Source organism: Macrobrachium nipponense, chromosome 18 (assembly GCF_015104395.2).
Source record: "Macrobrachium nipponense isolate FS-2020 chromosome 18, ASM1510439v2, whole genome shotgun sequence".
Lineage (NCBI taxonomy): Eukaryota > Metazoa > Arthropoda > Malacostraca > Decapoda > Palaemonidae > Macrobrachium > Macrobrachium nipponense.
In genome coordinates, this window is record NC_087211.1 from 78,904,194 (window position 1) to 78,919,009 (window position 14,816).

Here is a 14,816-nt window from a genome sequence, read left to right on the forward strand (position 1 = left end):
CAGGCCAACTAACAGCTAGGAAAACTCTTCCCCCAGTTAGGTAACGACTTCGCAACACAATGCAACAGGTTAAAACAAAAAGGGTCGACGAGAAAGGTGCACTGAACTTTGTAATGTACACCTTCAGCCAAGAAATCACTTCATTTGCTCTCCTCTTCTCTACTTCTTCCCATAATTTAAATTAATGTGACCTCCCTGGCTTATTGATCTCATCTCCCACCCACCCCCTTTTTTGCCTCTAAGGACGGTTAATTTCTTCACCAATATTCGATCAGCTGGTCCCTGTTATGACAGCGTGACAATACAAGCCGGTGGGAATCTATACACGGCACGGTAACACAAAAGGTCATTTCATTACTTTACAAAACATTCCCAAAACATGGATGTGCACCCTACCTCACGAGAAGGGAAAATAAAAAACCATACACACACACAACGAACACGCAGCACAGCCATCCCTTACTGCACATAACGTTACAAGAAACACTAACATCTGCTGTCAACTCGTGACGTGAGCGACTATGCAAGGTCCCCACGGCAGTGACTGTGAAAGAAGGGAAGGTCGGGAGCAAGGTCCAGGAGCTCCTCGCTTATGGCAGCTGGGACACGCGCATATGAACACACAAACAAAGTGACTGACCGAATTTCAGCTTAGAACCTTCACTGACAAATAAACGTAAGAACTAAACACCCGTTGTCCTAAATTTAAGACGTCGTTGTCCTGTCTATTATCCAATATAAATTCCGGATTACAGAAATCATGATTGCACAAGTATCTGCTGTCTTCTTAGTTTTCTATGATATTATTAGAGCGCGCGCGAGAGAGAGAGAGAGAGAGAGAGAGAGAGAGAGAGAGAGAGAGAGAGAGAGAGAGAGAGAGAGAGTTAATCTTTCTTTCTGCTGAGCTACTTAGTTCTTGTGTTCATTCTGCATATTAAATCTGCACGCTTTATCAGCTGACCGCAAGGTCCAAATGTACTTTTTGCTTTAACCTAACTCAAGTCACAACACTTGAAGTGGTATTCATATTCACTAACTAGACAGGGGACATCCACTTCCCGCATTCTCCAATGGTTTTCCTTTTATTACCAGTTCTATAAACGTTTCTCGCAGCTCATCATCTCAATCAACATCACATCTGCTGTAATAGATATCAATGAACCTCTCATTACCTTCGCGGCATGACATTATTTTCACTCATTGTCCTGTAGCAATGTAAGTAGCACACATTCCACTTAGTGATACTAAGCTGTCCTTAAATTACCACTTCGACTTTCCTCCTCATTATCTACACATTCATAATGACACTTCCCTCGCAACTATGATCACTCTTTGCTGCAAGCTAAAACTCGTGGGCAATTCCTCAACGGTACGCATCATGGTCATGAAACACGCAAAGGGTCTAAAACAACCAAGAACCAGAGCAGTAGTTTGTGGTAATTATAAACCTTGTTAAAATCTGCAATAAATCCCTGACCTTGAACGGCCGTAGCACACTACTTAAATACACTAGTTCAAATTTTAATCCAGCATACCACTAATTATAAATGCTTTACAGACAAAACGTTTAATATATTTCTTTTACTGCATGCCAGTCACTTAAGTATATATATTAACCAGATTAAGTTCGTAAAGAAACTGACAGTACTAATTAGTCAAATGGCCACCAAGATTGAAAACCGGTCTAAAAAGAAAGCGAGTGCAGCGCGTACAGACCTGTCGTATGGGTGGGACTGACGTGAGTAGGATTTGGCACTGAGCTTTCGTCATCTCCCACAACCCGTCTCGCCGTAGCGTAGAATACCGTTATGAATGTCCGTTTGTAACATTTGTCGTAACAATTCGGGAATTGGCGTCTGGACATACACTATACATTACCGGCAAAGGTGGGGTTGCAAGTACAGTAAAAAAAAAAATAATAAAAAATAAAATAAAATAAAAAAAATCATAACCACGATTATTAAAGGTAATCTTGTACGAATACACAATCTACTTCCACAACAAAACATGACAATACACTCATTTTCTATGAATGACTAAAACTAATCCTTAAACCGAAGAGGAAAGAAACCTTCAGACGAGATCCCCAACTGAATATCGTTGATAAGTTCCTCAATTTCCTGAGGCGCAAAAGTTATATACCTGTATTTTCATTTATGCAATTCCTGCATCAAAGGAAAACCTTTTAGATGCGAAAAGACCTCTAAACAGCTGTCATTTATATGTGCTAAAATGACGGGAGCTATGCGGACAAATACGCAGTGATCAATAAATTCCACAAGTGGCAGACAGCCGGCCCAGGCAGTGGGAGAGAGAGAGAGAGAGAGAGAGAGAGTGCGTATGACATACCAGTAATCCTACTGATAACCCAGTTACGATATGGACATGACATTCGAATGATATTTTCAAGTGGAATATTAGTCTCTGCGAATGACACGAACACGGGTCAATGGCAAATTTTGGTCGATAATACAGGGTCAGCAGAACTTCTCCCGGATAACACCAGCTTCAGGAAGAAAGTGTTTAAAGAAAAGGAGAGACACCACTCATTAACACTTCTTAAGAGGTACGGTCCATTTATGGTTCCACTTTCGTGTTAACATTAAAACAACAATTCTGTATCAGCTTTTTGAATATTATAAACACATGAATCTCTTCCATTAAAAAAAAAAGGCCTTCCTTGGAAAGACGTGACTGATAAAACGTAAAATCTAACAGGTCAGGGGCAACAACAGTTCTAGAAAAGAGACAGGGTATAATTATTTGCTCAACCATAAGCTTGGTGGAAGGAAAAAATTTGATGCAAGAGTAAAATCATCATTAATCTGCAAACGTTACAAGGAGAAAGGGCAAAGCCTGGAACGTATTGTATGAAGTAAATTGGTCATTGTTCGAAATGTGCAACGCGAATTCGCTTGTCTTTAACCACATTCAAGTCTAGCCTAACAAGACCTAGTGAGCAAAGAAGATAGTCTTCACTCAATTTAATAAAAAAATAAAACAAATTACGTTACAGCTAGACATTATCAAAAGCAGGTCGGGTTAAGAATCCAACAAAAGTGTCGTGGGCAAGAACTCCAGTTAGATAAAACTGTCTTTTGTATGACAATACGTGAAATAGAGTATTATTTTACTCCACTGACCTGTACTACCTCAATTCTGAACTGCTTGGCATTTACTGTGTACGACTTTTAGCGTTGACACGTTAATAATGGTGATGTAAGGATTGAGAGCAGACAGGAATAATAGATAAGAAATAATGAATCAGAAAAGTGGTAGCAAGGATGGCGACAAATGCAAGCTGGGTCTGATACGTGGAGTTTTAGATAGTTACATATAAAAAAGGGGGCGTTTCTTTCTTCGGCTTTCCTTTAAAGGGGCTTCAATCGCCTTCTGAAACATTCGACATTTAGTAGATTCAACTTCAAAGACTTTAATCGCCTTCTGCAACATTTAAAACGTAATAGATTCTACATCTTACTATAAAAGGCTATCTATCAACAACTTTCCCACGAACTATTACTCTTAAACTCTTGATTCATGTTCATATTAACACTGAGCGAACGAAAACACATTTATTTTTTTTATTGTGATTTTGCGTCATTTTCTTGGTTGACTAAAAAAGCCCCGTCCATTATCCATGCATAGAGTTGGACCTCAACTAAACCAGCATCACTCGCCATTCTTATCTTTAAGAACGAAGACTTGCTCTTTCTGATATCTCGCCCCTAAGTGAGACGTGAGACAGAACACCCTCAGGTTTTGACAGCTCAAAAAATAAATAAATAAATAAATAAATAAAATAAAATAAAATTCCGATCTCTTAAGAATTCTTATCATAAACGAGACATCAAATCTTCCGCAAGAACTTCTAATCCTTCTTACCCACATAACAGAACTCACATCTAAATCCTCACAATTATCCTTAACATCGCTATGATTCGTATGCCTTAAATGATCGCTGTCCAACTTTGATCAACCAGTGTCCTCAACCATTCATTAAGTAGATGTTCCACGCCTCAACTCTCGGCACTATTCTTCATATGCTGGCATACTTGAGCTTCCTCTACTGCTCTTCATCATTTAAAAGCTGACCTCGAGCTTTGCACAATGGGTTATCCATATTTTAAAATTCAATACCTGCCAGGTTGATCATTTCTACTCCTACTCATTCATTTTTTGATGCAAGACCAAGACAACAGACCAAAACAAGGCCAGTGACTTTGCAAACCTGATAAAACTGACAACTTGACACTACGTTGAATACAGTATGAAGGAACAGAACTGTTGAATGATTGAAAAAAAAATGTGACCTATAATTAGAGCCACAATTACCAAATGGAAAGAAAAACCAATTCCCCATAAGGGCAACTAACATGACATCATAAAAATGCATCTCTTAGTTCGATTTAGGCGAGACCAACCCGTGGATTCTTCTGTACATGACACAAGCTTTTCCAGGAACTTGAAGAGACGTATTCCGCAGCGTAGCAATGACAGGAAAGACAATCAACGACCCGGTAATGCGAGGATTGAGGATTTCCGGAATAACCTGAACGAGACTCCTTGTTCAACGGAACATTGGCCGAAATAGTACCTGCACAACAGTGACCGTAAAGGAAGTAGACAAGCAGCTATGGAGCTTAACAACAAGAACTCAAATACCAAGCTCGAAGTAGTGTAATTACTGAACATGCTTGAGCACTAGTCACAGTGCCTTTCCTTGCAATTGCAATCAGCATTACCTCGACGTTAATACAACTGTGACACAAACGACCAAGTTTGCCCTGTGATCAGAAATGACAGATTAAAACATCCCAACATCGGAAATCGATAATGAACAGATAAAACATGGATTCGAGGAAGAAAATTATATTACTCTCTCTCTTCCCAGCACGAAGACGTGAGACATTATAATCTCCAACTCAAGAGAACAATATTCAATATGGCTAGCAAATCCGGATTATACACACACACACACACACACAGAGAGAGAGAGAGAGAGAGAGAGAGAGAGAGAGAGAGAGAGAGAGAGAGAGAGAGAGAGAGAGAGAGAGAGAGAGAGAGAGCTTTTCCCTAAGTGGTCAATGGGCGAAATTTACTACATCCCAAAACACTCCCGACCTTGACAAACAGATTAGCATGGGAAAGGTACATCCAATAGATTCTGAATAGAAGGCTATGGCATCTGGGTGAGTTTGACAGCATTATCCATAAAAATGATCTGACAGCAACACTAATTAGCTATTCTAATTATCCTAAGATACTGGGCGTGCACAATATAAAACAAACAACCTTACGACTTGGAGAACTGTATAAAAATGAAACAGATAGCTTCGATTAAACACTGGCATCTGGTCAACACCGATACGGGTGAGGTACCAGGCAGAGGAAAAATGATAGCATATCGTATTTCGAATACAGGAGGACAATTATTTCATGTCATATTTCGAGAATAAAGACTAAATACGTGTTCTTGTATTAATAAGGGATACAAATTAAGAGGAAGTTCACAAGAACTGGCCAACCATCGACAGTTATGCAATACGTACTGTATGTGGGAAAAATCAGTCATTAAGAAAAGGATTTATCAAGTCCACACACCCGAGAGAGAGAGAGAGAGAGAGAGAGAGAGAGAGAGAGAGAGAGAGAGGTGTGCTACTACTTCTGGGCATCCTCCTCCACCCTTCGACTTAGGCACTTCAATCAAGCTAAACGTGACGATCTGGGTGGCCTTCATTCCTAATTATTTCCTCAGTGGATCATCAATGTATAATGTTGATGTAAATACGATCACATGTTCACTTGACTTCACAAGCAGTTATTGGAAAACACGACTAAATGACGGTACCACTTTGGCGATAATGTAACGTCAACACTTATGTAATTTGAAACGATAATCTTACATGCTCCAGGGTCGCCGACCTATCTATCCTGTTGCAATCCCTGTCTCTCAGGCAATGATCAGATTTATCGTTAAAAAAGGCACCTTTCCTATTGCACGAGGGTGACATAACGTGTGATGCAAATGAAAAGGTTTCGCATCGACTTGTTACGCAATGCGAAGCTCAACACACAGTCGCGACGTAAACTTCAATATCCCCCTCTGGGTACGCACTCTTGGAAATCACATTCTATGACGAACCAACATATCCCCCCCCCCCCCCCAAAAAAAAAAAAAAAAAAAAAAAAAAAAAAAAATCTAGGGGAAATTCTAAAGGGAAAGTCTGACAATTGCTCGGAAATCCTCAAAACAAAGCCATAGTAACAAGAATTGTGACCAATTCTAAAGACGGAGTCACCAGACAGAGCCTAGACACCACAGGAAGGTCACCAAAGGACGAATTGCTTGACCACACCAAGGTCACGATGGACGTGGAATTCTTAAACAATTCACAACTCACGACACTCCTCTCACTTGGTCACTAAACCATCTAAAAAAGGGCTTTGGGCTTTGCAAGGTCCCTAAATGATCCAAATAGGATTTAAAACTTCCTTAAAATGATTAAACTTTGATAAAACTCATAAATACACTGGGCTAGAATTAACTTTTCAGTGCTATTTTATTGGTCTTTTCAACCGATGAGCAGAATGAAGGGGAAATGTGTTTGTTCCACAAACTGAACAACCCAGAGCTTGCCCATAAACAAGTACTACATTGCTCAATGCCCAAGTGCCTAATGAACCGGAGTAAAAACCGTCGCACCAAATACCCAGGGGTAAACCTAGAACATTACGGAAACTGCAACACAGTGCACCAGCCAATTTCATAAACCGTTTATATCTCTCAGCAAAAAAAAAAAAAAAAAAAAAAAAAAAAAAAAAAAAAAAAAAAAAAGTGGGCGGGCACCAGCCTACTTGACGAGAGAAACCTCGAAGCGGCAAGAACCTGTGAATAGGGGATACCATCATAGTGAATAATAGAGGGGGAAAAATACTGGTTAAACTGAATAAAACTATTGTTTTCCAAACGCCACACGTGGGGTATGACTGCCTGACGGGTGTCATGTGGATGCAGTCTGATAAAATCAATAACACAATCGAGTTACCCAACATCTCTAATATTATAAAAAGGTGGGGACAGTTATAGCAAAGTATTTGTTTGGTAGCACTACCAAGAGAGCATTATAAAACAGTCTTAAACTCCACAAAAATTACATAAACGTAACTCATTCCTCATCAATAAGCATACACTTAGTGATGACATAGATTCACAATTCATACGGCTTTAGCGTCTTTACTACTATTTTTTTTAATAAAGCAAACATATCGTTACTTACTTATAAATGATCAAGTATGTACGTACACTATAAAATACTGCACCCAAGGTATATATACCTTGACTGCACCATACTAAAAATATTGCACCATACTATCTCAGTAACCAAACCTTGCTCCACAAATCACAAAAAAAGTTCAATAAAAAAAACAGATATTTTAAAGGGTAAAGATGCCCTACCCTCATGTATAATAATAATAATAATAATAATACGTAAATAAAGTACCCGACAATTCCAAGGAAACTAAAATATCTCAGGGCTATTGACCTACGAAAGATCCCATGTGCACTAAGTTAATAAATTTCCTGGACCAATGACTGCCTGACTGACGGAGAGTGAGAGAGAGCAAATGTTTAATAAACTGAAGAAATAAGAACCATTTCGACTACGTATATATATATATATACATATATATATATACATATATATATATACATATAATATGAATGCATGACATTTGTATGGTAGGAAATTAACAAAATTCATAACCCTAAACCTCAAAACTGTACTTGCTAATTATTGGAGAGCTGAGGATAACATTGGTGAACAGCTGTATCGCCCCCCAAAAGTTGGTTTGATCTCAGCTTACCAACCAACAGCAGGCAAGGATTCATGAAAACCTTCCTCAGTATCTATTCACAAAAATCAATTCTCCATTATTCACTAGCAGCCGCAAGGCATTTAATAGTTGACCACTGGCTATCAACAAACAACAAACAAGATGCAATGAAAGCATTCCCAAGTACTCAATTACAAATGTCAACTCTCCATTCTTCATTTTCATGGAAACTTAGTTTTCACTTCCTTGAAGGAGGTCTTTCAAACTACTTCTACAGGAGAAACTAAAATTTTCTACAGGACTTTTTTACATTAAAACTTAGCTATGTAAAATTGTAACAGATTTTACCAAAGGCCAAGAGTGTGACACAGCTTTGATAAAATTGGCCAATGTATTCTACAACACACTTTAACCCAAACTTTGACCCCCAGAGCCAATGGTCTGAAGAAATTTGAATCTACACTACACGAGGATGATTACATATCAATCTAACAATGAAATGAAAGATTATTAAACTTTTTCGAAAATGACCTTCCTAGGCCCTATTCTGGTTAAGTTTTCAACATTACAAACTTCTGCATTACAGCAACCCATTTTCACTATTGCTAATTATCTCCCTTTAAAGGAAGGCACTGTTCACATTTCAACCAAACTTGGTGTAATTGATCTAATGGTAAGAACAATAAAAGGGGGTGTGATCTATAACGACTGTTGTATGCACTTTACATGCATGGAAATGGACTTAAATCATTAAAATGGGGGAAAAAATCCTCCAGTATATACAGTATGCAAAATCCCCCCCAAAAATGATTAGGCATTTAAAAAAAAATATTCCTTCCTAAACGAATTCTGGGTAATCCATTTTAGAACTAAAATAAGGAGAATCTCAACTACACAAAAATTTGAGCAAAGTGACTTTCCATACAGAAAACCATTCACCTTTAAAAATCCAACCCTTCAACACACTAATTTAGCGATAATGCTATGGAAAAATCAAACAAAGAAATCCTTCAATAGAGCAAAATAAAGAGATTTCTGTTGAGCACTGTTTGCTGTCTTACACAGAGTACTTATGACAAAATCAGAAAGTGCTTTTAACCTGCAGTTGTTCTAATCACACAAAGTGAGCATATCTCATAACCGGAAGCCATCTAAATTGATCAGTCTGAAAAATCTTTCAAAAGTAGGCACTCTAAGTAAATATCCAAAGTATTTCTTAAAAACAACAATCCCAATAACATTTTGTCAGAAGGCATCACTTCAACCACCGATGAATGGAGAAATCCACCTACCAAACACACTGCATTGATTTAACCACCAAGAACCACAACCCTAAAAATTTTCTGAAACTCCTTCAATGCTTTATCATCTTTCAAGAACTCAACAACACCAAAGGATGTTTCTAACTTTTCTATTACCTATAGTTGCCGACTGAACCAAAAAAGATATTAAGAAAGAACAAAAAAACAGTCAACAACTCAAAATCTCATGTCGGTTACCAAAAGAGACGTGGGCGTTATAAAAAAAACTTGGAAAAAAAAAAAAACCATATAAATGAGAGAAAAATGGCTACACTCATTAAAAACAACGCCTGCCACAATCGTTCACTGCCATTATGCTCTTACCCTTACCCATCCCATTATTTACACACATTACAATAATCTTGCCATCAGTTTCTTGCAAAGTATCATAACGATAATTACTTTTCATCCACTTCAAAAAGTCAGACCAGGTTATAAAATCAAAAGCCACAGAGAAGTAAATATCACAGTATTCAGAAATACAGACTTTGCCTGAATTGTAATGAAAAGATTCGCTCTAACCACAATGCTTACAATGTCTGCATTATAAACAAAGACGAATGACCAATTATCGGAGAACTACGTAGGTATAACACAAACACATTTGTTTGTGTGTGCGTATGGTTTAAACAACCTATGATTGCATTCTACTAGCTAAGTGGAGAATACACACCACCAAGAGCCTTGTCTAGTGAGGAGTAAATTTTTATGCATTGGAAAAAAATGAACACAATGAACAAAGGCGTATAACCCTTTGTAACACGAATTATTTTCAACACGGTAGCCTGTGTGCATGTTATCTAGCAAGAAGCTACAGCTGATAGCATAACTGCAGCAAAGTTCTGATCCAATAAACTATTCGTAAAATTCGGACAAACACCAAAACAATCCCTAGCAAACAGTCAATTGGCCCACGTCACTTTCAGTATTAAATCTCGCCTGCTTCACTAAACTTTATAGCAGAAATGGCAAGGTAAGCTCCAATAGAACCTGAATGTGTTAATGGTTCCAACAATCAATATGGTGGCCATGGTCGAGTATGTTACTAGCACAGTGACCTATGGTGCTAGTACACTCTTCTAACATGAGACTTAATCTAATGACCTGAGCATGACATAATTCTTGTCTTTCAGACTGGTCTCACTCTATTTTATGAAGACAAACTCCACATTTCTTGCCTTTGCCAAGTTCCACTTATTTGTATCAGCACCATAACAGCCGACGGACACTAGACCAACGTTTCAGATTTTAAATACTTGTTCTATGATTACTGAAATGCTCCAAAGGTTTTATAAATAGCAATAGATTTAAAGGGATAGATTCAGTGTAGTGGGATACGAACTTCAACTTCCTCCTACTTGCCTTAGTCGAGTCTTGATTTCTTCAATTTCATCAGCACTGCAGAAGTACTATGACCGCGATATTCTACATTCGTCGTATATGCTGCATCAGTTTCTCACCCTTCTTTTTAATTCAGAGGTCAATCCAAATGGGTGGCGAGAAGACGAGAGAGCGGTGGTTGAAGAGTCCCCACCCCAAAAACTCCACTCCACACCCTTTACTCCCACTCCACAACTACCTCCTCCATTTTCTGGCTTGGGCGATCACATAACTATTTCATTCCGTTTCCTAGACGAACACCTGGTTTTCAATGGTTAAATTACGATCCGGAATACAGGAAGTTTAATATGAAAGTGCTTTTCAGGAGGTTTCACTTCATAACGCCACGCTAAACCCCGCCGGACTTTGTCATACAACCGGACTCCTTTTTTTCCACCACAAGAGTAAGCGATTTCTCAGTTATTGGAACGTCCAACTCGCACAGATTTCTTTGCAGCATGCACTGTATCTTCAATAAACTTTCCAAAGTATTTTCAAGTTCACTAGATCACTTTAACCCACAATTCTAGGCAAATTCCGCCGAGCTACAAGACATCATCGTCCTTTCTCTCTCGCTCATATTAGGCCTACGTGGTTACGACAGGAGAGAGAACAGCTGGGGACGAGACAGAACGTGTGTCCTCCCCCTCAGCTGCAGTGGACTCGCCCCAACACAAACTTCTGGGCACAGTTGGTTGCCAAATGACACATTCACGACTACCTTTTTACCGAAATACGTTGCAAGTTTTCTCTTATCTCCGTCCACCTGAGGATGCGTTACACACAACTAAAAGATAATTGAAATCACACACAAATATTCTACCTTATCAAAACGTTGAAATACAAATTTGCTGGAATAAAAAAATATCAAAGGTTATCGTACGAGTGCACTATTTATCATAAGTGGCAACACTTCTGGCGGATGAGAATGGTGAGGAGTGTATCCACCCCATACAGTGCAATCGTCAAATAATGGCTGGTGCAAATTTCCCTGCATATATCCGACCACTTTCCAATAAATGTACTTGGCACAGACCTTCATGAACCAGAGATCGTGTGTTCTCATTCAGTTGTAAGCATAGAACTATCAAGCTAAGAATACACAAACCCACTCTACGTGGTGGTATGGTGACACCAAACTGGCACACCAGCCCCGATAACACGAACTCTGTCTCTCACCACATGATGAACGACAATTCCTGTGGTATAATTCTATTTTGATACTCTCAAACCATAGTTCATATGCGAGATCATAAGCAAACAAGCCCAAGAATGAAATCACAACCGGCAGTTTCATTCACAAGGACTACAATTGTGTGACCTGGGTAACCTTACGGAACTCGTTACTACTATTCTCCAAAACAAAGTAAATCTAAGGGTCAAATGTAACATAAACGACAAAAATGCATGTCTTCAGCCTTTGACATCACTGTCAAGCCAAAAAATTGCAAGGTATATGACCCGACGGTAGCCTTTCCTGTCACGAAATCCTACCTAAGGTTATGACGCTGCAACATATGCAAAGCCCTTGCTATACGAGAGATCCGGCTCTACAAGAAATTTTACATCAATATAAACACTTTTAGGACAGATAAGGACCGATATATTACACTAGACGTATAAAATTTCTCCTCCAATTAAACCCAGCCAAAATGATCATCATTTACTTTCATCTCGCTAAATATGCACGAATCACAAACATTGAATCTTCATATCGCATGAATATATGGTACTTACCATCGGAGGTGTATTGATGACGCAGATATCAGCAGATATTCTTCGAGAACAACAAAGTCACCAGCCTCCATTGAATAGCAACTTCAACTACGAATAAGATTGTGACGTCACAATGTTTGCCCCGTTCACAGCCAATCACAAACTGGATAGCTCCCTTGTGCGTAAATTTACTTCTTCATCAAATGACTATTGCCAATTTTTGTAATATTGTAAGAGGATATCTGCAATTAATTAATATCAAAAATATAAAAATTCTTAACTAAATTCTATTTTTCTACTTATACAGATTTAAGTGATTTATACTTATCTTGAAATAGCATTGGAATGTCGATCCTTTTGCTCTTGTAAACACTATCAGCTGATGACAGTTTCTGTTGCTGCCAAGTTGAATCAGTTGATTAATAACTCAAACTCCGAGGGACTGCGCCTATACAAATACAACCTTGTGAATGTTAATGAAACGAAGAAAATAGCTGTGGTAAATAAAGGATAGAAAATACTCCCTGTACCTCGGCAAAAGAAGTTTTATTTTTGCATCGGAATCGTTAAAGGTCTGCAGAGGACTGAGGATGGCGGCCGAGGGTGTGAAGCGCGGGACATTCGTATGCCCGTCCATACACACAGGTAGATCTCATTTAGATAAAGTGTGTTTACTTACAAAAAAATGTGTTTAATTTTGTACAACCTGAGCTTTGAGTCATAATAATTAGTAAAAGTCGCCAACCATCAGTACGTTCGTCGTCTTAGTTATCTAGGTAGTATATTAGCTAGGTAGGTACTAGCTAGCTACTTGGCTAGTAGTAGTACCCACCTAGTATAGTACCTATGTTAAGTTACCTTGTCAGTCTTAGGCCTGACATAATGTTTTGGAGCATCCCTATATATAGCCAAAATAGAATATAGTAACATTTCAAGGCTGTGATGTGTTGAGATTAGAAATTAACCTACATCCAGGTAACCTGATGAAAATGGAAGTCTAAGAAAGTTAGCTTACTTTAAAAATAGGTATACCTATACCTAAGTATGAAACTAGCACAGGAGGAGTTTGCCTTACAATCCAAGTCTAGTATACCTATTAATAAACACTAGAGTGGGATGTAGCCTATAAGTTCCCATAGTCATGGGTAATTTTTATAGACTGAGGTCCTTTAACTGCAAGTAATGAATACCTAAAGGTTCCTTCAGTTTACATGTAGCCTAATGAGTAAAAGTTAATGTGAATTATCTTGTCTCAGGTGAAGAGAAACAGGTCCAAGTTATGTGCAGTAGCTTTATGCTAGGAAGATAGCCTGGGCTAGGCCCATAGAGCAGATTCTCTGAAGGTACATGTGACACCACCAATAGGTAGTACCAAAACATATGCACAAGAACCCTTTAAATAATTACATATACAATAACTTAAATACTAGTAAGATTCTGTTTATACCACCTTGGAAAATGGCAGGGTACAGGGTAGTAGTACAGTCTATTAAACTGTTTCAGAGCAGAATGCAGCCTACCCTATATACGATTAGGTATTTTATGTAGAAAGGTCAATGGAATTTGTGGTAATCCTATTAGGTGAAGCTAAACCTACACCTTATAGGTAGGCTAAGCAAACGGTTTTATTATTAAAACTCCCACCTACAGGCATAAGCCCAAGTAACTGTGGTCTTATAAAAGGCTCCCAATTGTCCAGCTTGTAACCAATATTAGTAAACTTGTATTGTCTTTTATTTTATTTCTCATTCCAGCATTCTAAAAGAGCAAATAGCAGTATGATGGCGAAATTTGCATTGTCTAGAAAATGGATTTCTTCAAGTCAGTCAGACAGACACTTAACCCTTACTGGACGGATAGGCTCTTAGGAATAGTGGATAGAAGCAATATTAAGCCCCATCAATTTGGAAGGAATCGAGCAGGAAAGAGGTGCCAATACTTAACCAGTCCATAAATTCACTAATGGCAACTTTTATACTGGCTAAAATCATGAATCTGGCTTCTCAGGACTTCAGTTTTCTTCTGACCTCAAGCTAGAATGTACTGCGTCTCTGTCTCACATGATGTCTTTTTGTAAATTCTTGTCTTTTACAATAGTATGTTGGTTGTAAATGTAATTTTGTAAAGAAATATTACAAAAAATGTACAAATCCAAAAAAGTTACTGCATCTTTGTTCTTGGTAAATGTACCAAATATTTTACAACAGATAAACTCAGAATTTGCTACTGATTTTATTTCTTGTGTTTTGGTATTGTGTAAGCTGTAATTATAATTTTACAAACAATAGAGTTATTTATTAGAAAAAACATGTATCAGTAAAATTTACGATTGTCTTGTAAAAGAGGTCTCACAAGTGGTTCTAAATAGTCATTTTCAGCTTCTAGAGGTTTTAGTGCTCAAAGCTTCCATAGAGAGTAGTCTTCTAACAGCTGCCATCACCATAGTAGACCATTCCTACAATGATTATTTGGGATATTTTTTTCTTGTAATCTGATAACTGATGACATTTATTTTGAATGTCCAGATTTTGGATATGGTGGAGCAAAGTTTCGTACCTTAATTACAAGTGATAATTTTGT

General features: G+C 38.2%; 1 protein-coding gene and 1 long non-coding RNA gene across 6 annotated transcripts in view; one reads left to right on the forward strand and one right to left on the reverse strand.

The window, feature by feature from the left end:
• Positions 1–12,371, reverse strand: part of LOC135197233 (paired amphipathic helix protein Sin3a-like) — a 107,353-nt gene extending 94,982 nt beyond the window's left edge. For 4 of the 5 annotated variants that reach the window (XM_064224323.1, XM_064224322.1, XM_064224321.1 and 1 more), the window contains exon 1: positions 12,258–12,371. The gene's annotated coding sequence lies outside the window, so the exon portion shown is untranslated. Of the gene's footprint in view, positions 1–10,502; positions 11,162–12,257 lie in introns of those variants that run through there. The other variant, XM_064224319.1, reaches the window with a different exon arrangement.
• Positions 12,316–14,816, forward strand: part of LOC135197235 (uncharacterized) — a 50,658-nt gene continuing 48,157 nt past the window's right edge. Inside the window, exons 1-2 of the long non-coding RNA XR_010310584.1 lie at positions 12,316–12,414; positions 12,544–12,881. This is a non-coding gene — a long non-coding RNA (uncharacterized LOC135197235). The remainder of the gene's footprint in view (positions 12,415–12,543; positions 12,882–14,816) is intronic.